Source organism: Anomaloglossus baeobatrachus, chromosome 2 (assembly GCF_048569485.1).
Source record: "Anomaloglossus baeobatrachus isolate aAnoBae1 chromosome 2, aAnoBae1.hap1, whole genome shotgun sequence".
NCBI lineage: Eukaryota > Metazoa > Chordata > Amphibia > Anura > Aromobatidae > Anomaloglossus > Anomaloglossus baeobatrachus.
Window position 1 is genome coordinate 339,640,953 of NC_134354.1, and position 22,335 is coordinate 339,663,287.

At 49.8% G+C, this 22,335-nt stretch overlaps 1 protein-coding gene across 2 annotated transcripts in view; it reads right to left on the minus strand.

Annotated features, from left to right (window-relative positions):
• Positions 1 to 21,927, minus strand: part of HIVEP3 (HIVEP zinc finger 3) — a 233,510-nt gene extending 211,583 nt beyond the window's left edge. Inside the window, exon 1 of one of the 2 annotated variants that reach the window (XM_075335951.1) lies at positions 21,715 to 21,927. The gene's annotated coding sequence lies outside the window, so the exon portion shown is untranslated. Of the gene's footprint in view, positions 1 to 21,697 lie in introns of both variants that reach the window. The other variant, XM_075335950.1, reaches the window with a different exon arrangement.
• Between the last annotated feature and the right edge of the window lie 408 nt (positions 21,928 to 22,335).

A 22,335-nucleotide genomic window follows, 5' to 3' on the forward strand; every position in this document is an offset into this window, starting at 1 on the left:
TGGGCACTAGAACATAGCTCCATGTGCAGTTATAGGACCAGACTAGCGTGTGCATGATAAAATAGCCCATGGGCACTAGAACATAGCGCCATGTGCAGTTATAGGACCAGACTAGCGTGTGCATGATAAAATAGCCCATGGGCACTAGAACATAGCTCCATGTGCAGTTATAGGACCAGACTAGCGTGTGCATGATAAAATAGCCCATGGGCACTAGAACATAGCTCCATGCGCAGTCATAGGAGTAGACTAGCGTGTGCATGATAAAATAGCCCATGGGCACTAGAACATAGCTCCATGCGCAGTTATAGGAGTAGACTAGCGTGTGCATGATAAAATAGCCCATGGGCACTAGAACATAGCTCCATGTGCAGTTATAGGACCAGACTAGCGTGTGCATGATAAAATAGCCCATGGGCACTAGTACATAGCTCCATGTGCAGTTATAGGACCAGACTAGCGTGTGCATGATAAAATAGCCCATGGGCACTAGAACATAGCTCCATGTGCAGTTATAGGAGTAGACTAGTGTGTGCATGATAAAATAGCCCATGGGCACTAGAACATAGCTCCATGTGCAGTTATAGGACCAGACTAGCGTGTGCATGATAAAATAGCCCATGGGCACTAGAACATAGCTCCATGTGCAGTTATAGGACCAGACTAGCGTGTGCATGATAAAATAGCCCATGGGCACTAGTACATAGCTCCATGTGCAGTTATAGGACCAGACTAGCGTGTGCATGATAAAATAGCCCATGGGCACTAGTACATAGCTCCAGGCGCAGTTATAAGACCAGACTAGCGTGTGCATGATAAAATAGCCCATGGGCACTAGAACATAGCTCCCTGTGCAGTTATAGGACCAGACTAGCGTGTGCGTGATAAAGTAGCCCATGGGCACTAGAACATAGCTCCATGCGCAGTTATAGGAGTAGACTAGCGTGTGCATGATAAAATAGCCCATGGGCACTAGAACATAGCTCCATTCGCAGTTATAGGACCAGACTAGCGTGTGCATGATAAAATAGCCCATGGGCACTAGAACATAGCTCCATGTGCAGTTTTAGGACTAGACTAGCGTGTGCATGATAAAATAGCCCATGGGCACTAGAACATAGCTCCATGCGCAGTTATAGGACCAGACTAGCGTGTGCATGATAAAATAGCCCATGGGCACTAGTACATAGCTCCATGCGCAGTTATAGGAGTAGACTAGCGTGTGCATGATAAAATAGCCCATGGGCACTAGAACATAGCTCCATGCGCAGTTATAGGAGTAGACTAGCGTGTGCATGATAAAATAGCCCATGGAGCTAGTACATAGCTCCATGCGCAGTTATAGGACCAGACTAGCATGTGCATGATAAAATAGCCCATGGGCACTAGTACATAGCTCCATGTGCAGTTATAGGACCAGACTAGCGTGTGCATGATAAAATAGCCCATGGGCACTAGAACATAGCTCCATGCGCAGTTATAGGACTAGATTAGCGTGTGCATGATAAAAAAGCCCATGGGCACTAGTACATAGCTCCATGTGCAGTTATAGGACCAGACTAGCGTGTGCATGATAAAATAGCCGATGGGCACTAGAACATAGCTCCATGAGCAGTTATAGGACCAGACTAGAGTGTGCATGATAAAATAGCCCATGGGCACTAGTACATAGCTCCATGTGCAGTTATAGGACCAGACTAGCGTGTGCATGATAAAATAGCCCATGGGCACTAGAACATAGCTTCATGCGCAGTTATAGGACCAGACTAGCGTGTGCATGATAAAATAGCCCATGGGCACTAGAACATAGCTCCATGCGCAGTTATAGGACCAGACTAGCGTGTGCATGATAAAATAGCCCATGGGCACTAGAACATAGCTCCATGTGCAGTTATAGGACCAGACTAGCGTGTGCATGATAAAATAGCCCATGGGCGCTAGTACATAGCTCCATGCGCAGTTATAGGACCAGACTAGCGTGTGCATGATAAAATAGCCCATGGGCACTAGAACATAGCTCCATGTGCAGTTATAGGACCAGACTAGCGTGTGCATGATAAAATAGCCCATGGGCACTAGTACATAGCTCCATGTGCAGTTATAGGACCAGACTAGCGTGTGCATGATAAAATAGCCCATGGGCACTAGAACATAGCTCCATGCGCAGTTATACGACCAGACTAGCGTGTGCATGATAAAATAGCCCATGGGCACTAGAACATAGCTCCATGTGCAGTTATAGGACCAGACTAGCGTGTGCATGATAAAATAGCCCATGGGCACTAGTACATAGCTCCATGCGCAGTTATAGGAGTAGACTAGCGTGTGCATGATAAAATAGCCCATGGGCACTAGTACATAGCTCCATGTGCAGTTATAGGACCAGACTAGCGTGTGCATGATAAAATAGCCCATGGGCACTAGAACATAGCTCCATGTGCAGTTATAGGACCAGACTAGCGTGTGCATGATAAAATAGCCCATGGGCACTAGAACATAGCTCCATGTGCAGTTATAGGACCAGACTAGCGTGTGCATGATAAAATAGCCCAAGGGGCACTAGAACATAGCTCCATGTGCAGTTATAGGACCAGACTAGCGTGTGCATGATAAAATAGCCCATGGGCACTAGAACATAGCTCCATGCGCAGTTATAGGAGTAGACTAGCGTGTGCATGATAAAATAGCCCATGGGCACTAGAACATAGCTCCATGCGCAGTTATAGGAGTAGACTAGCGTGTGCATGATAAAATAGCCCATGGGCACTAGAACATAGCTCCATGTGCAGTTATAGGACCAGACTAGTGTGTGCATGATAAAATAGCCCATGGGCACTAGTACATAGCTCCATGTGCAGTTATAGGACCAGACTAGTGTGTGCATGATAAAATAGCCCATGGGCACTAGAACATAGCTCCATGTGCAGTTATAGGAGTAGACTAGTGTGTGCATGATAAAATAGCCCATGGGCACTAGAACATAGCTCCATGTGCAGTTATAGGACCAGACTAGCGTGTGCATGATAAAATAGCCCATGGGCACTAGAACATAGCTCCCTGTGCAGTTATAAGACCAGACTAGCGTGTGCGTGATAAAGTAGCCCATGGGCACTAGAACATAGCTCCATGCGCAGTTATAGGAGTAGACTAGCGTGTGCATGATAAAATAGCCCATGGGCACTAGAACATAGCTCCATTCGCAGTTATAGGACCAGACTAGCGTGTGCATGATAAAATAGCCCATGGGCACTAGAACATAGCTCCATGTGCAGTTTTAGGACCAGACTAGCGTGTGCATGATAAAATAGCCCATGGGCACTAGTACATAGCTCCATGGGCAGTTATAGGACCAGACTAGCTTGCGCATGATAAAATAGCCCATGGGCACTAGAACATAGCTCCATGCGCAGTTATAGGAGTAGACTAGCGTGCGCATGATAAAATAGTCCATGGGCACTAGAACATAGCTCCATGTGCAGTTATAGGACCAGACTAGCGTGTGCATGATAAAATAGCCCATGGGCACTAGTACATAGATCCATATGCAGTTATAGGACCAGAATAGCGTGTGCATGATAAAATAGCCCATGGGCACTAGTACATAGCTCCATATGCAGTTATAGGACCAGACTAGCGTGTGCATAATAAAATAGCCCATGGCCACTAGTACATAGCTCCATGTGCAGTTATAGGACCAGACTAGCGTGTGCATGATAAAATAGCCCATGGGCACTAGAACATAGCTCCCTGTGCAGTTATAGGACCAGACTAGCGTGTGCGTGATAAAGTAGCCCATGGGCACTAGAACATAGCTCCATTCGCAGTTATAGGACCAGACTAGCGTGTGCATGATAAAATAACCCATGGGCGCTAGTACATAGCTCCATGTGCAGTTATAGGACTAGACTAGCGTGTGCATGATAAAATAGCCCATGGGCACTAGAACATAGCTCCATGTGCAGTTATAGGAGTAGACTAGTGTGTGCATGATAAAATAGCCCATGTGCACTAGCTAGAACATAGCTCCATGCGCAGTTATAGGACCAGACTAGCGTGTGCATGATAAAATAGCCCATGGGCACTAGAACATAGCTCCATGCGCAGTTATAGGAGTAGACTAGCGTGTGCATGATAAAATAGCCAATGGGCACTAGTACATAGCTCCATGCGCAGTTATAGGACTAGATTAGCGTGTGCATGATAAAATAGCCCATGGGCACTAGTACATAGCTCCATGCGCAGTTATAGGACCAGACTAGCGTGTGCATGATAAAATAGCCCATGGGCACTAGAACATAGCTCCATGTGCAGTTATAGGACCAGACTAGCGTGTGCATGATAAAATAGCCCATGGGCACTAGTACATAGCTCCATGCGCAGTTATAGGACCAGACTAGCGTGTGCATGATAAAATAGCCCATGGGCACTAGAACATAGCTCCATGCGCAGTTATCGGACCAGACTAGCGTGTGCATGATAAAATAGCCCATGGGCACTAGAACATAGCTCAATGCGCAGTTATAGGACCAGACTAGCGTGTGCATGATAAAATAGCCCATGGGCACTAGAACATAGCTCCATGTGCAGTTATAGGACCAGACTAGTGTGTGCATGATAAAATAGCCCATGGGCGCTAGTACATAGCTCCATGCGCAGTTATAGGACCAGACTAGCGTGTGCATGATAAAATAGCCCATGGGCACTAGAACATAGCTCCATGTGCAGTTATAGGACCAGACTAGCGTGTGCATGATAAAATAGCCCATGGGCACTAGAACATAGCGCCATGTGCAGTTATAGGACCAGACTAGCGTGTGCATGATAAAATAGCCCATGGGCACTAGAACATAGCTCCCTGTGCAGTTATAGGACCAGACTAGCGTGTGCATGATAAAATAGCCCATGGGCACTAGAACATAGCTCCATGCGCAGTTATAGGAGTAGACTAGCGTGTGCATGATAAAATAGCCCATGGGCACTAGAACATAGCTCCATTCGCAGTTATAGGACCAGACTAGCGTGTGCATGATAAAATAGCCCATGGGCACTAGAACATAGCTCCATGCGCAGTTATAGGAGTAGACTAGCGTGTGCATGATAAAATAGCCCATGGGCACTAGAACATAGCTCCATGTGCAGTTATAGGACCAGACTAGCGTGTGCATGATAAAATAGCCCATGGTCACTAGTACATAGCTCCATGTGCAGTTATAGGACCAGACTAGCGTGTGCATGATAAAATAGCCCATGGGCACTAGAACATAGCTCCATGTGCAGTTATAGGACCAGACTAGCGTGTGCATGATAAAATAGCCCATGGGCACTAGAACATAGCTCCATGTGCAGTTATAGGAGTAGACTAGTGTGTGCATGATAAAATAGCCCATGGGCACTAGAACATAGCTCCATGTGCAGTTATAGGACCAGACTAGCATGTGCATGATAAAATAGCCCATGGGCACTAGAACATAGCTCCATGTGCAGTTATAGGACCAGACTAGCGTGTGCATGATAAAATAGCCCATGGGCACTAGTACATAGCTCCATGTGCAGTTATAGGACCAGACTAGCGTGTGCATGATAAAATAGCCCATGGGCACTAGAACATAGCTCCATGTGCAGTTATAGGACCAGACTAGCGTGTGCATGATAAAATAGCCCATGGGCACTAGTACATAGCTCCAGGCGCAGTTATAAGACCAGACTAGCGTGTGCATGATAAAATAGCCCATGGGCACTAGAACATAGCTCCCTGTGCAGTTATAGGACCAGACTAGCGTGTGCGTGATAAAGTAGCCCATGGGCACTAGAACATAGCTCCATGCGCAGTTATAGGAGTAGACTAGCGTGTGCATGATAAAATAGCCCATGGGCACTAGAACATAGCTCCATTCGCAGTTATAGGACCAGACTAGCGTGTGCATGATAAAATAGCCCATGGGCACTAGTACATAGCTCCATGTGCAGTTTTAGGACTAGACTAGCGTGTGCATGATAAAATAGCCCATGGGCACTAGAACATAGCTCCATGCGCAGTTATAGGACCAGACTAGCGTGTGCATGATAAAATAGCCCATGGGCACTAGAACATAGCTCCATGCGCAGTTATAGGAGTAGACTAGCGTGTGCATGATAAAATAGCCCATGGAGCTAGTACATAGCTCCATGCGCAGTTATAGGACCAGACTAGCATGTGCATGATAAAATAGCCCATGGGCACTAGTACATAGCTCCATGTGCAGTTATAGGACCAGACTAGCGTGTGCATGATAAAATAGCCCATGGGCACTAGAACATAGCTCCATGTGCAGTTATAGGACCAGACTAGCGTGTGCATGATAAAATAGCCCATGGGCACTAGAACATAGCTCCATGCGCAGTCATAGGAGTAGACTAGCGTGTGCATGATAAAATAGCCCATGGGCACTAGAACATAGCTCCATGCGCAGTTATAGGAGTAGACTAGCGTGTGCATGATAAAATAGCCCATGGGCACTAGAACATAGCTCCATGTGCAGTTATAGGACCAGACTAGCGTGTGCATGATAAAATAGCCCATGGGCACTAGTACATAGCTCCATGTGCAGTTATAGGACCAGACTAGCGTGTGCATGATAAAATAGCCCATGGGCACTAGAACATAGCTCCATGTGCAGTTATAGGAGTAGACTAGTGTGTGCATGATAAAATAGCCCATGGGCACTAGAACATAGCTCCATGTGCAGTTATAGGACCAGACTAGCGTGTGCATGATAAAATAGCCCATGGGCACTAGAACATAGCTCCATGTGCAGTTATAGGACCAGACTAGCGTGTGCATGATAAAATAGCCCATGGGCACTAGTACATAGCTCCATGTGCAGTTATAGGACCAGACTAGCGTGTGCATGATAAAATAGCCCATGGGCACTAGTACATAGCTCCAGGCGCAGTTATAAGACCAGACTAGCGTGTGCATGATAAAATAGCCCATGGGCACTAGAACATAGCTCCCTGTGCAGTTATAGGACCAGACTAGCGTGTGCGTGATAAAGTAGCCCATGGGCACTAGAACATAGCTCCATGCGCAGTTATAGGAGTAGACTAGCGTGTGCATGATAAAATAGCCCATGGGCACTAGAACATAGCTCCATTCGCAGTTATAGGACCAGACTAGCGTGTGCATGATAAAATAGCCCATGGGCACTAGAACATAGCTCCATGTGCAGTTTTAGGACTAGACTAGCGTGTGCATGATAAAATAGCCCATGGGCACTAGAACATAGCTCCATGCGCAGTTATAGGACCAGACTAGCGTGTGCATGATAAAATAGCCCATGGGCACTAGTACATAGCTCCATGCGCAGTTATAGGAGTAGACTAGCGTGTGCATGATAAAATAGCCCATGGGCACTAGAACATAGCTCCATGCGCAGTTATAGGAGTAGACTAGCGTGTGCATGATAAAATAGCCCATGGAGCTAGTACATAGCTCCATGCGCAGTTATAGGACCAGACTAGCATGTGCATGATAAAATAGCCCATGGGCACTAGTACATAGCTCCATGTGCAGTTATAGGACCAGACTAGCGTGTGCATGATAAAAAAGCCCATGGGCACTAGTACATAGCTCCATGTGCAGTTATAGGACCAGACTAGCGTGTGCATGATAAAATAGCCGATGGGCACTAGAACATAGCTCCATGAGCAGTTATAGGACCAGACTAGAGTGTGCATGATAAAATAGCCCATGGGCACTAGTACATAGCTCCATGTGCAGTTATAGGACCAGACTAGCGTGTGCATGATAAAATAGCCCATGGGCACTAGAACATAGCTTCATGCGCAGTTATAGGACCAGACTAGCGTGTGCATGATAAAATAGCCCATGGGCACTAGAACATAGCTCCATGCGCAGTTATAGGACCAGACTAGCGTGTGCATGATAAAATAGCCCATGGGCACTAGAACATAGCTCCATGTGCAGTTATAGGACCAGACTAGCGTGTGCATGATAAAATAGCCCATGGGCGCTAGTACATAGCTCCATGCGCAGTTATAGGACCAGACTAGCGTGTGCATGATAAAATAGCCCATGGGCACTAGAACATAGCTCCATGTGCAGTTATAGGACCAGACTAGCGTGTGCATGATAAAATAGCCCATGGGCACTAGTACATAGCTCCATGTGCAGTTATAGGACCAGACTAGCGTGTGCATGATAAAATAGCCCATGGGCACTAGAACATAGCTCCATGCGCAGTTATACGACCAGACTAGCGTGTGCATGATAAAATAGCCCATGGGCACTAGAACATAGCTCCATGTGCAGTTATAGGACCAGACTAGCGTGTGCATGATAAAATAGCCCATGGGCACTAGTACATAGCTCCATGCGCAGTTATAGGAGTAGACTAGCGTGTGCATGATAAAATAGCCCATGGGCACTAGTACATAGCTCCATGTGCAGTTATAGGACCAGACTAGCGTGTGCATGATAAAATAGCCCATGGGCACTAGAACATAGCTCCATGTGCAGTTATAGGACCAGACTAGCGTGTGCATGATAAAATAGCCCATGGGCACTAGAACATAGCTCCATGTGCAGTTATAGGACCAGACTAGCGTGTGCATGATAAAATAGCCCATGGGCACTAGAACATAGCTCCATGTGCAGTTATAGGACCAGACTAGCGTGTGCATGATAAAATAGCCCATGGGCACTAGAACATAGCTCCATGCGCAGTTATAGGAGTAGACTAGCGTGTGCATGATAAAATAGCCCATGGGCACTAGAACATAGCTCCATGCGCAGTTATAGGAGTAGACTAGCGTGTGCATGATAAAATAGCCCATGGGCACTAGAACATAGCTCCATGTGCAGTTATAGGACCAGACTAGTGTGTGCATGATAAAATAGCCCATGGGCACTAGTACATAGCTCCATGTGCAGTTATAGGACCAGACTAGTGTGTGCATGATAAAATAGCCCATGGGCACTAGAACATAGCTCCATGTGCAGTTATAGGAGTAGACTAGTGTGTGCATGATAAAATAGCCCATGGGCACTAGAACATAGCTCCATGTGCAGTTATAGGACCAGACTAGCGTGTGCATGATAAAATAGCCCATGGGCACTAGAACATAGCTCCCTGTGCAGTTATAAGACCAGACTAGCGTGTGCGTGATAAAGTAGCCCATGGGCACTAGAACATAGCTCCATGCGCAGTTATAGGAGTAGACTAGCGTGTGCATGATAAAATAGCCCATGGGCACTAGAACATAGCTCCATTCGCAGTTATAGGACCAGACTAGCGTGTGCATGATAAAATAGCCCATGGGCACTAGAACATAGCTCCATGTGCAGTTTTAGGACCAGACTAGCGTGTGCATGATAAAATAGCCCATGGGCACTAGTACATAGCTCCATGGGCAGTTATAGGACCAGACTAGCTTGCGCATGATAAAATAGCCCATGGGCACTAGAACATAGCTCCATGCGCAGTTATAGGAGTAGACTAGCGTGCGCATGATAAAATAGTCCATGGGCACTAGAACATAGCTCCATGTGCAGTTATAGGACCAGACTAGCGTGTGCATGATAAAATAGCCCATGGGCACTAGTACATAGATCCATATGCAGTTATAGGACCAGAATAGCGTGTGCATGATAAAATAGCCCATGGGCACTAGTACATAGCTCCATATGCAGTTATAGGACCAGACTAGCGTGTGCATAATAAAATAGCCCATGGCCACTAGTACATAGCTCCATGTGCAGTTATAGGACCAGACTAGCGTGTGCATGATAAAATAGCCCATGGGCACTAGAACATAGCTCCCTGTGCAGTTATAGGACCAGACTAGCGTGTGCGTGATAAAGTAGCCCATGGGCACTAGAACATAGCTCCATTCGCAGTTATAGGACCAGACTAGCGTGTGCATGATAAAATAACCCATGGGCGCTAGTACATAGCTCCATGTGCAGTTATAGGACTAGACTAGCGTGTGCATGATAAAATAGCCCATGGGCACTAGAACATAGCTCCATGTGCAGTTATAGGAGTAGACTAGTGTGTGCATGATAAAATAGCCCATGTGCACTAGCTAGAACATAGCTCCATGCGCAGTTATAGGACCAGACTAGCGTGTGCATGATAAAATAGCCCATGGGCACTAGAACATAGCTCCATGCGCAGTTATAGGAGTAGACTAGCGTGTGCATGATAAAATAGCCAATGGGCACTAGTACATAGCTCCATGCGCAGTTATAGGACTAGATTAGCGTGTGCATGATAAAATAGCCCATGGGCACTAGTACATAGCTCCATGCGCAGTTATAGGACCAGACTAGCGTGTGCATGATAAAATAGCCCATGGGCACTAGAACATAGCTCCATGTGCAGTTATAGGACCAGACTAGCGTGTGCATGATAAAATAGCCCATGGGCACTAGTACATAGCTCCATGCGCAGTTATAGGACCAGACTAGCGTGTGCATGATAAAATAGCCCATGGGCACTAGAACATAGCTCCATGCGCAGTTATCGGACCAGACTAGCGTGTGCATGATAAAATAGCCCATGGGCACTAGAACATAGCTCAATGCGCAGTTATAGGACCAGACTAGCGTGTGCATGATAAAATAGCCCATGGGCACTAGAACATAGCTCCATGTGCAGTTATAGGACCAGACTAGTGTGTGCATGATAAAATAGCCCATGGGCGCTAGTACATAGCTCCATGCGCAGTTATAGGACCAGACTAGCGTGTGCATGATAAAATAGCCCATGGGCACTAGAACATAGCTCCATGTGCAGTTATAGGACCAGACTAGCGTGTGCATGATAAAATAGCCCATGGGCACTAGAACATAGCGCCATGTGCAGTTATAGGACCAGACTAGCGTGTGCATGATAAAATAGCCCATGGGCACTAGAACATAGCTCCCTGTGCAGTTATAGGACCAGACTAGCGTGTGCATGATAAAATAGCCCATGGGCACTAGAACATAGCTCCATGCGCAGTTATAGGAGTAGACTAGCGTGTGCATGATAAAATAGCCCATGGGCACTAGAACATAGCTCCATTCGCAGTTATAGGACCAGACTAGCGTGTGCATGATAAAATAGCCCATGGGCACTAGAACATAGCTCCATGCGCAGTTATAGGAGTAGACTAGCGTGTGCATGATAAAATAGCCCATGGGCACTAGAACATAGCTCCATGTGCAGTTATAGGACCAGACTAGCGTGTGCATGATAAAATAGCCCATGGTCACTAGTACATAGCTCCATGTGCAGTTATAGGACCAGACTAGCGTGTGCATGATAAAATAGCCCATGGGCACTAGAACATAGCTCCATGTGCAGTTATAGGAGTAGACTAGTGTGTGCATGATAAAATAGCCCATGGGCACTAGAACATAGCTCCATGTGCAGTTATAGGACCAGACTAGCGTGTGCATGATAAAATAGCCCATGGGCACTAGAACATAGCTCCATGTGCAGTTATAGGACCAGACTAGCGTGTGCATGATAAAATAGCCCATGGGCACTAGTACATAGCTCCATGTGCAGTTATAGGACCAGACTAGCGTGTGCATGATAAAATAGCCCATGGGCACTAGAACATAGCTCCATGTGCAGTTATAGGACCAGACTAGCGTGTGCATGATAAAATAGCCCATGGGCACTAGTACATAGCTCCAGGCGCAGTTATAAGACCAGACTAGCGTGTGCATGATAAAATAGCCCATGGGCACTAGAACATAGCTCCCTGTGCAGTTATAGGACCAGACTAGCGTGTGCGTGATAAAGTAGCCCATGGGCACTAGAACATAGCTCCATGCGCAGTTATAGGAGTAGACTAGCGTGTGCATGATAAAATAGCCCATGGGCACTAGAACATAGCTCCATTCGCAGTTATAGGACCAGACTAGCGTGTGCATGATAAAATAGCCCATGGGCACTAGTACATAGCTCCATGTGCAGTTTTAGGACTAGACTAGCGTGTGCATGATAAAATAGCCCATGGGCACTAGAACATAGCTCCATGCGCAGTTATAGGACCAGACTAGCGTGTGCATGATAAAATAGCCCATGGGCACTAGAACATAGCTCCATGCGCAGTTATAGGAGTAGACTAGCGTGTGCATGATAAAATAGCCCATGGAGCTAGTACATAGCTCCATGCGCAGTTATAGGACCAGACTAGCATGTGCATGATAAAATAGCCCATGGGCACTAGTACATAGCTCCATGTGCAGTTATAGGACCAGACTAGCGTGTGCATGATAAAATAGCCCATGGGCACTAGTACATAGCTCCATGTGCAGTTATAGGACCAGACTAGCGTGTGCATGATAAAATAGCCCATGGGCACTAGTACATAGCTCCATGTGCAGTTATAGGACCAGACTAGCGTGTGCATGATAAAATAGCCCATGGGTACTAGAACATAGCTTCATGCGCAGTTATAGGACCAGACTAGCGTGTGCATGATAAAATAGCCCATGTGCACTAGCTAGAACATAGCTCCATGCGCAGTTATAGGACCAGACTAGCGTGTGCATGATAAAATAGCCCATGGGCACTAGAACATAGCTCCATGCGCAGTTATAGGAGTAGACTAGCGTGTGCATGATAAAATAGCCAATGGGCACTAGTACATAGCTCCATGCGCAGTTATAGGACTAGATTAGCGTGTGCATGATAAAATAGCCCATGGGCACTAGTACATAGCTCCATGCGCAGTTATAGGACCAGACTAGCGTGTGCATGATAAAATAGCCCATGGGCACTAGAACATAGCTCCATGTGCAGTTATAGGACCAGACTAGCGTGTGCATGATAAAATAGCCCATGGGCACTAGTACATAGCTCCATGCGCAGTTATAGGACCAGACTAGCGTGTGCATGATAAAATAGCCCATGGGCACTAGAACATAGCTCCATGCGCAGTTATCGGACCAGACTAGCGTGTGCATGATAAAATAGCCCATGGGCACTAGAACATAGCTCAATGCGCAGTTATAGGACCAGACTAGCGTGTGCATGATAAAATAGCCCATGGGCACTAGAACATAGCTCCATGTGCAGTTATAGGACCAGACTAGTGTGTGCATGATAAAATAGCCCATGGGCGCTAGTACATAGCTCCATGCGCAGTTATAGGACCAGACTAGCGTGTGCATGATAAAATAGCCCATGGGCACTAGAACATAGCTCCATGTGCAGTTATAGGACCAGACTAGCGTGTGCATGATAAAATAGCCCATGGGCACTAGAACATAGCGCCATGTGCAGTTATAGGACCAGACTAGCGTGTGCATGATAAAATAGCCCATGGGCACTAGAACATAGCTCCCTGTGCAGTTATAGGACCAGACTAGCGTGTGCATGATAAAATAGCCCATGGGCACTAGAACATAGCTCCATGCGCAGTTATAGGAGTAGACTAGCGTGTGCATGATAAAATAGCCCATGGGCACTAGAACATAGCTCCATTCGCAGTTATAGGACCAGACTAGCGTGTGCATGATAAAATAGCCCATGGGCACTAGAACATAGCTCCATGCGCAGTTATAGGAGTAGACTAGCGTGTGCATGATAAAATAGCCCATGGGCACTAGAACATAGCTCCATGTGCAGTTATAGGACCAGACTAGCGTGTGCATGATAAAATAGCCCATGGTCACTAGTACATAGCTCCATGTGCAGTTATAGGACCAGACTAGTGTGTGCATGATAAAATAGCCCATGGGCACTAGAACATAGCTCCATGTGCAGTTATAGGACCAGACTAGCGTGTGCATGATAAAATAGCCCATGGGCACTAGAACATAGCTCCATGTGCAGTTATAGGACCAGACTAGCGTGTGCATGATAAAATAGCCCATGGGCACTAGTACATAGCTCCATGTGCAGTTATAGGACCAGACTAGCGTGTGCATGATAAAATAGCCCATGGGCACTAGAACATAGCTCCATGTGCAGTTATAGGACCAGACTAGCGTGTGCATGATAAAATAGCCCATGGGCACTAGTACATAGCTCCAGGCGCAGTTATAAGACCAGACTAGCGTGTGCATGATAAAATAGCCCATGGGCACTAGAACATAGCTCCCTGTGCAGTTATAGGACCAGACTAGCGTGTGCGTGATAAAGTAGCCCATGGGCACTAGAACATAGCTCCATGCGCAGTTATAGGAGTAGACTAGCGTGTGCATGATAAAATAGCCCATGGGCACTAGAACATAGCTCCATTCGCAGTTATAGGACCAGACTAGCGTGTGCATGATAAAATAGCCCATGGGCACTAGTACATAGCTCCATGTGCAGTTTTAGGACTAGACTAGCGTGTGCATGATAAAATAGCCCATGGGCACTAGAACATAGCTCCATGCGCAGTTATAGGACCAGACTAGCGTGTGCATGATAAAATAGCCCATGGGCACTAGAACATAGCTCCATGCGCAGTTATAGGAGTAGACTAGCGTGTGCATGATAAAATAGCCCATGGAGCTAGTACATAGCTCCATGCGCAGTTATAGGACCAGACTAGCATGTGCATGATAAAATAGCCCATGGGCACTAGTACATAGCTCCATGTGCAGTTATAGGACCAGACTAGCGTGTGCATGATAAAATAGCCCATGGGCACTAGTACATAGCTCCATGTGCAGTTATAGGACCAGACTAGCGTGTGCATGATAAAATAGCCCATGGGCACTAGTACATAGCTCCATGTGCAGTTATAGGACCAGACTAGCGTGTGCATGATAAAATAGCCCATGGGTACTAGAACATAGCTTCATGCGCAGTTATAGGACCAGACTAGCGTGTGCATGATAAAATAGCCCATGGGCACTAGAACATAGCTCCATGCGCAGTTATAGGACCAGACTAGCGTGTGCATGATAAAATAGCCCATGGGCACTAGAACATAGCTCCATGTGCAGTTATAGGACCAGACTAGCGTGTGCATGATAAAATAGCCCATGGGCGCTAGTACATAGCTCCATGCGCAGTTATAGGACCATACTAGCGTGTGCATGATAAAATAGCCCATGGGCACTAGAACATAGCTCCATGTGCAGTTATAGGACCAGACTAGCGTGTGCATGATAAAATAGCCCATGGGCACTAGAACATAGCGCCATGTGCAGTTATAGGACCAGACTAGCGTGTGCATGATAAAATAGCCCATGGGCACTAGAACATAGCTCCATGTGCAGTTATAGGACCAGACTAGCGTGTGCATGATAAAATAGCCCATGGGCACTAGAACATAGCTCCATGCGCAGTTATAGGACCAGACTAGCGTGTGCATGATAAAATAGCCCATGGGCACTAGAACATAGCTCCATGCGCAGTTATAGGACCAGACTAGCGTGTGCATGATAAAATAGCCCATGGGCACTAGAACATAGCTCCATGCGCAGTTATAGGAGTAGACTAGCGTGTGCATGATAAAATAGCCCATGGGCACTAGAACATAGCTCCATGTGCAGTTATAGGACCAGACTAGCGTGTGCATGATAAAATAGCCCATGGGCACTAGAACATAGCTCCATGCGCAGTTATAGGACCAGACTAGCGTGTGCATGATAAAATAGCCCATGGGCACTAGAACATAGCTCCATGCGCAGTTATAGGAGTAGACTAGCGTGTGCATGATAAAATAGCCCATGGGCACTAGAACATAGCTCCATTCGCAGTTATAGGACCAGACTAGCGTGTGCATGATAAAATAGCCCATGGGCACTAGAACATAGCTCCATGCGCAGTTATAGGAGTAGACTAGCGTGTGCATGATAAAATAGCCCATGGGCACTAGAACATAGCTCCATTCGCAGTTATAGGACCAGACTAGCGTGTGCATGATAAAATAGCCCATGGGCACTAGAACATAGCTCCATGCGCAGTTATAGGACCAGACTAGCGTGTGCATGATAAAATAGCCCATGGGCACTAGAACATAGCTCCATGCGCAGTTATAGGACCAGACTAGCGTGTGCATGATAAAATAGCCCATGGGCACTAGAACATAGCTCCATGTGCAGTTATAGGACTACACTAGCGTGTGCATGATAAAATAGCCCATGGGCACTAGAACATAGCTCCATGCGCAGTTATAGGAGTAGACTAGCGTGTGCATGATAAAATAGCCCATGGGCGCTAGAACATAGCTCCATGTGCAGTTATAGGACTACACTAGCGTGTGCATGATAAAATAGCCCATGGGCACTAGTACATAGCTCCATGTGCAGTTATAGGACCAGACTAGCGTGTGCATGATAAAATAGCCCATGGGCACTAGAACATAGCTCCATGCACAGTTATAGGACCAGACTAGCGTGTGCATGATAAAATAGCCCATGGGCACTAGAACATAGCTCCATGTGCAGTTATAGGACCAGACTAGCGTGTGCATGATAAAATAGCCCATGGGCACTAGAACATAGCTCCATGTGCAGTTATAGGACTACACTAGCGTGTGCATGATAAAATAGCCCATGGGCACTAGTACATAGCTCCATGTGCAGTTATAGGACCAGACTAGCGTGTGCATGATAAAATAGCCCATGGGCACTAGTACATAGCTCCATGCGCAGTTATAGGACCAGACTAGCGTGTGCATGATAAAATAGCCCATGGGCACTAGTACATAGCTCCATGCGCAGTTATAGGACCAGACTAGCGTGTGCATGATAAAATAGCCCATGGGCACTAGAACATAGCTCCATGTGCAGTTATAGGACCAGACTAGCGTGTGCATGATAAAATAGCCCATGGGCACTAGAACATAGCTCCATGTGCAGTTATAGGACTACACTAGCGTGTGCATGATAAAATAGCCCATGGGCACTAGTACATAGCTCCATGTGCAGTTATAGGACCAGACTAGCGTGTGCATGATAAAATAGCCCATGGGCACTAGTACATAGCTCCATGCGCAGTTATAGGACCAGACTAGCGTGTGCATGATAAAATAGCCCATGGGCACTAGTACATAGCTCCATGTGCAGTTTATTGCGCACATGCACAGTGTTTAGACAATAAACCTGTGTGAGCTTGGCCTTAAAATGTGGCTTTAGTTTTATGAAACCTTGCAGCAGAATGTCTGTATTTGCCTCTAGCTCCAGGCTCTCATCCATAGAACTTCATGAGCACCAACTGTCATCTCAGTAATGGAAAAATCTGTATTTACTGAATTTTACCCGTGAATTCAGAGTGAAAGATCAACCCAGCAGGGAGAAGGTGCAGATTTCTCTTAGATAAATTGCAAATGTGTAGTACTGATTTAAGAAAATAAATAAGTAAATAAAATGACAATTTTTCTTTAGTGAAAAAGGAGAATTTGATTTTGGCACAAAGCTTTCCCATGGTTCTGCGCAGTACAATGAGCTCAGACGCAGAGTGCACAGATTGTACCAGAAATGTCCCAGTACAGCGGCCATGTGGGTGCTAGCTGCAGAAGAGCGGCTCTGAGCACAACCTGAGCCTGTGGGTGACCAAGGACACCAGCTTACTGAGACCTGACGGCTATAATTGGATAGAGGATTTGGTTAAGGCTTTGGTGGAAATGCCACGGATCCCACAGCCTTGGTGCAACGAACAGCGCTGTATTAATCACTACCTGAGTATTGATGGCCACTGCGGCTCCTCCGATGCCCGCCACCTGCTGCGGCTCCCCCGATACAGGCCACCAGCTGCGGCTCCCCCAATAGCTGCCCGCTGCTCTCCAGATACCCGCCACCTGCTGCGGCTCCCCCGATGCCCGCCACCTGCTGTGGCTCCCCCGATGTCCGCCATCTACTGCGGCTCCCCCGATGCCCGCCACCTGCGGCGGCTCCCCCGATAGCTGCCCGCTGCTCTCCAGATACCCGCCACCTGCTGCCCACTGCTGTCCAGATACCCGCCACCTGCTGCCCACTGCTGTCCAGATACCCGCCACCTGCTGCCCACTGCTCTCCAGATACCCGCCACCTGCTGCCCGATGCTCTCCAGATACCCGCCACCTGCTGCCCACTGCTGTCCAGATACCCGCCACCTGCTGCCCACTGCTGTCCAGATACCCGCCACCTGCTGCCCACTGCTCTCCAGATATCCGCCACCTGCTGCAGCTCCCAAGATACCCGGCACCTGCTGCCCACTGCTCTCCAGATACCCGCCACCTGCTGCCCACTGCTCTCCAGATAACCGCCACCTGCTGCTCGCTGCTCTCCAGATAACCGCCACCTGCTGCCCGCTGTTCTCCAGATACCCGCCACCTGCTGCCCACTGCTGTCCAAATACCCGGCACCTGCTGCAGCTCCCAAGATACCCGGCACCTGCTGCCCACTGCTCTCCAGATACCCGCCACCTGCTGCCCGATGCTCTCCACATACCCGCCACCTGCTGCCCGCTGCTCTCCAGATACCCGCCACCTGCTGCCCGCTGCTCTCCAGATACCCGCCACCTGCTGCCCACTGCTGTCCAGATACCCGGCACCTGCTGCCCACTGCTGTCCAGATACCCGGCACCTGCTGCCCACTGCTCTCCAGATACCCGGCACCTGCTGCCCACTGCTCTCCAGATACCCGCCACCTGCTGCAGCTCCCAAGATACCCGGCACCTGCTACCCACTGCTCTCCAGATACCCGCCACCTGCTGCCCACTGCTCTCCAGATACCCGCCACCTGCTGCTGCTCCCAAGATACCCGGCACCTGCTGCTCACTGCTCTCCAAATACCCGCCACCTGCTGCCCACTGCTCTCCAGATAACCGCCACCTGCTGCTCGCTGCTCTCCAGATAACCGCCACCTGCTGCCTGCTGTTCTCCAGATAACCGCCACCTGCTGCCCACTGCTGTCCAGATACCCAGCACCTGCTGCAGCTCCCAAGATACCCGGCACCTGCTGCCCACTGCTCTCCAGATACCCGCCACCTGCTGCCCGTTGTTCTCCAGATACCCGCCACCTGCTGCGGCTCCCCCGATACGCGCCACCAGCTGCGGCTCCCCCGATAGCTGCCCGCTGCTCTCCAGATACCCGCCTTCTGCTGCCCACTGCTCTCCACATACCCGCCACCTGATGCCCGCTGCTCTCCACATACCCGCCACCTGCCGCCCACTGCTGTCCAGATACCCGGCACCTGCTGCCCGCTGCTGTCCAGATACCCGCCACCTGCTGCCCGATGCTCTCCAGATACCCGCCACCTGCTGCCCACTGCTGTCCAGATACCCACCACCTGCTGCCCAGATACCCGCCACCTGCTGCCCACTGCTGTCCAGATACCCGCCACCTGCTGCCCACTGCTGTCCAGATACCCGGCACCTGCTGCCCACTGCTCTCCAGATACCCGCCACCTGCTGCAGCTCCCAAGATACCCGGCACCTGCTGCCCACTGATCTCCAGATACCCGCCACCTGCTGCCCACTGCTCTCCAGATAACCGCCACCTGCTGCTCGCTGCTCTCCAGATAACCGCCACCTGCTGCCCGCTGTTCTCCAGATGCCCGCCACCTGCTGCCCACTGCTGTCCAGATACCCGGCACCTGCTGCAGCTCCCAAGATACCCGGCACCTGCTACCCACTGCTCTCCAGATACCCGCCACCTGCTGCCCGATGCTCTCCAGATAACCGCCACCAGCTGCAGCTCCCAAGATACCCGGCACCTGCTGCCCACTGCTCTCCAGATACCCGCCACCTGCTGCCCGCTGCTCTCCACATACCCGCCACCTGCTGCCCGCTGCTCTCCAGATACCCGCCACCTGCTGCCCACTGCTGTCCAGATACCCGGCACCTGCTGCTGTCCAGATACCCGGCACCTGCTGCCCGATGCTCTCCAGATACCCGCCACCTGCTGCCCACTGCTGTCCAGATACCCGCCACCTGCTGCCCACTGCTGTCCAGATACCCGGCACCTGCTGCCCACTGCTCTCCAGATATCCGCCACCTGCTGCAGCTCCCAAGATACCCGGCACCTGCTGCCCACTGCTCTCCAGATACCCGCCACCTGCTGCCCACTGCTGTCCAGATACCCGGCACCTGCTGCAGCTCCCAAGATACCCGGCACCTGCTGCCCGATGCTCTCCAGATAACCGCCACCTGCTGCGGCTCCCCCGATAGCTGCCCGCTGCTCTCCAGATACCTGCCACCTGCTGCCCACTGCTCTCCAGATACCCGCCACCTGCTGTAGCTCCCAAGATACCCGGCACCTGCTGCCCACTGCTCTCCAGATACCCGCCACCTGCTGCAGCTCCCAAGATACCCGGCACCTGCTGCCCACTGCTCTCCAGATACCCGCCACCTGCTGCCCGCTGCTCTCCACATACCCGCCACCTGCTGCCCGCTGCTCTCCAGATACCCGCCACCTGCTGCCCACTGCTGTCCAGATACCCGGCACCTGCTGCTGTCCAGATACCCGGCACCTGCTGCCCGATGCTCTCCAGATACCCGCCACCTGCTGCCCACTGCTGTCCAGATACCCGGCACCTGCTGCAGCTCCCAAGATACCCGGCACCTGCTGCCCACTTCTCTCCAGATAACCGCCACCTGCTGCCCGCTGCTCTCCAGATACCCGCCACCTGCTGCCCACTGCTGTCCAGATACCCGGCACCTGCTGCCCGCTGCTGTCCAGATACCCGGCACCTGCTGCCCGCTGCTGTCCAGATACCCGGCACCTGCTGCCCGATGCTCTCCAGATACCCGCCACCTGCTGCCCGATGCTCTCCAGATACCCGCCACCTGCTGCCCAGATACCCGCCACCTGCTGCCCACTGCTGTCCAGATACCCGGCACCTGCTGCCCGCTGCTGTCCAGATACCCGGTACCTGCTGCCCGCTGCTGTCCAGATACCCGGCACCTGCTGCCCGCTGCTCTTCAGATACCCGCCACCTGCTGCCCGATGCTCTCCAGATACGTGCCACCTGCTGCCCGATGCTCTCCAGATACCCGCCACCTGCTGCCCAGATACCCGCCACCTGCTGCCCACTGCTGTCCAGATACCCGGCACCTACTGCCCACTGCTGTCCAGATACCTGGCACCTTCTGCTCCCCAGATACCTGGCACCTGCTGCTCCCCAGATACCTGGCACCTGCTGCTCCCCAGATACCTGGAACCTGCTGCCCACTGCTCCCCAGATACCTGGAACCTGCTGCCCGCTGCTCCCCAGATACCTGGAACCTGCTGCTCCCCAGAAACCCGCCACCTGCTGCGGCGCCCCAGATACCTGGCACCTGCTGCTGCTCAGATACCCACCACCTACTGCTCTCCAGATACCCCGCACTTACTGCGGCTCCCCGGATACCCGGCACTGTACCATTTTAGCATACTTTTAGGGTATGAAGGAACCATCGCAGCAGTGATGGGGTGCACTTTCCTACACCTATGCCAGGAGGACCTGGGGACAGGGCTCTCCTCCCTGGCACCGGGGACATAAAAATGGTGTGATGACTGGGTCTCTTAAATAGCACAAAGCTGCCATTGTAAACAATGGATGTGTAATAATTATCAGCACCCTCCAGAGAGCACAGGTGAGTAATGTGGCGGCAGCAGGCATGTGCCATGTGTGCCAGCTGGAGTCCCACTAGTAAACAGCGTCGACTATTAGGAAAAAGACTATGCCATAGAGTGTAGCCATTATAAAGCAATGTGGGGACACATGACAGCTGCAGGTGAGTGCCATGCAGCATACACACTGGGTCACAGGCCCTGCCAGGCTGCACTCACCGCAAATGATGTCATACCTCCAGCCCTGCGACTCGATGACGTCACGGCTCTGCAGGCGTCCGTTTCCAGGCAGCCCCGGGCAGTGAAGCTGTGTGAGCCGGGGCTGACATTGTCGTCCTCTCACATACCCACTTTACACCTTGGAACCGGCCGCTACAACCAAACACCAAAAACCCCTGTAGGGGGGACGTGGTACGGCCCGCCTTCAATGCTGTCAGCTAGTGTCTAGCCGCGCCCACTATATAGGCGGGGAGGCTGGAAGCAGGCCTGTGTGTGAAAAATACAGTAGTTGGATTCTTACTGCACAGAGTCACGGCTTGGACGCGCCCACTGGAAGGAAGGGGAGAAACGATACCTCCTCATAGTAAAAATGGTAGAGCTCAGTTGCAGTTTCATGTAGTGGGTGCTGGGTCGCGCCCATTTAGTACGAAGGGGAAGCTTGGCAATTCAGCACCTTGTTATCATAGCCTTTCTGCATTGTAGACGGGTCGTCTTCCACATTGTGCAGCAAGTCTTCAGTCACGTCAGATAGGCGCTGTACTGTGGTCTGCACTGCCCGCCATAAGCAGCGGGGAGCCATACTCCACAATGCAGAAATAGTGATAAGACGCTACAAGGGAAAGCGGTATGGATGGATA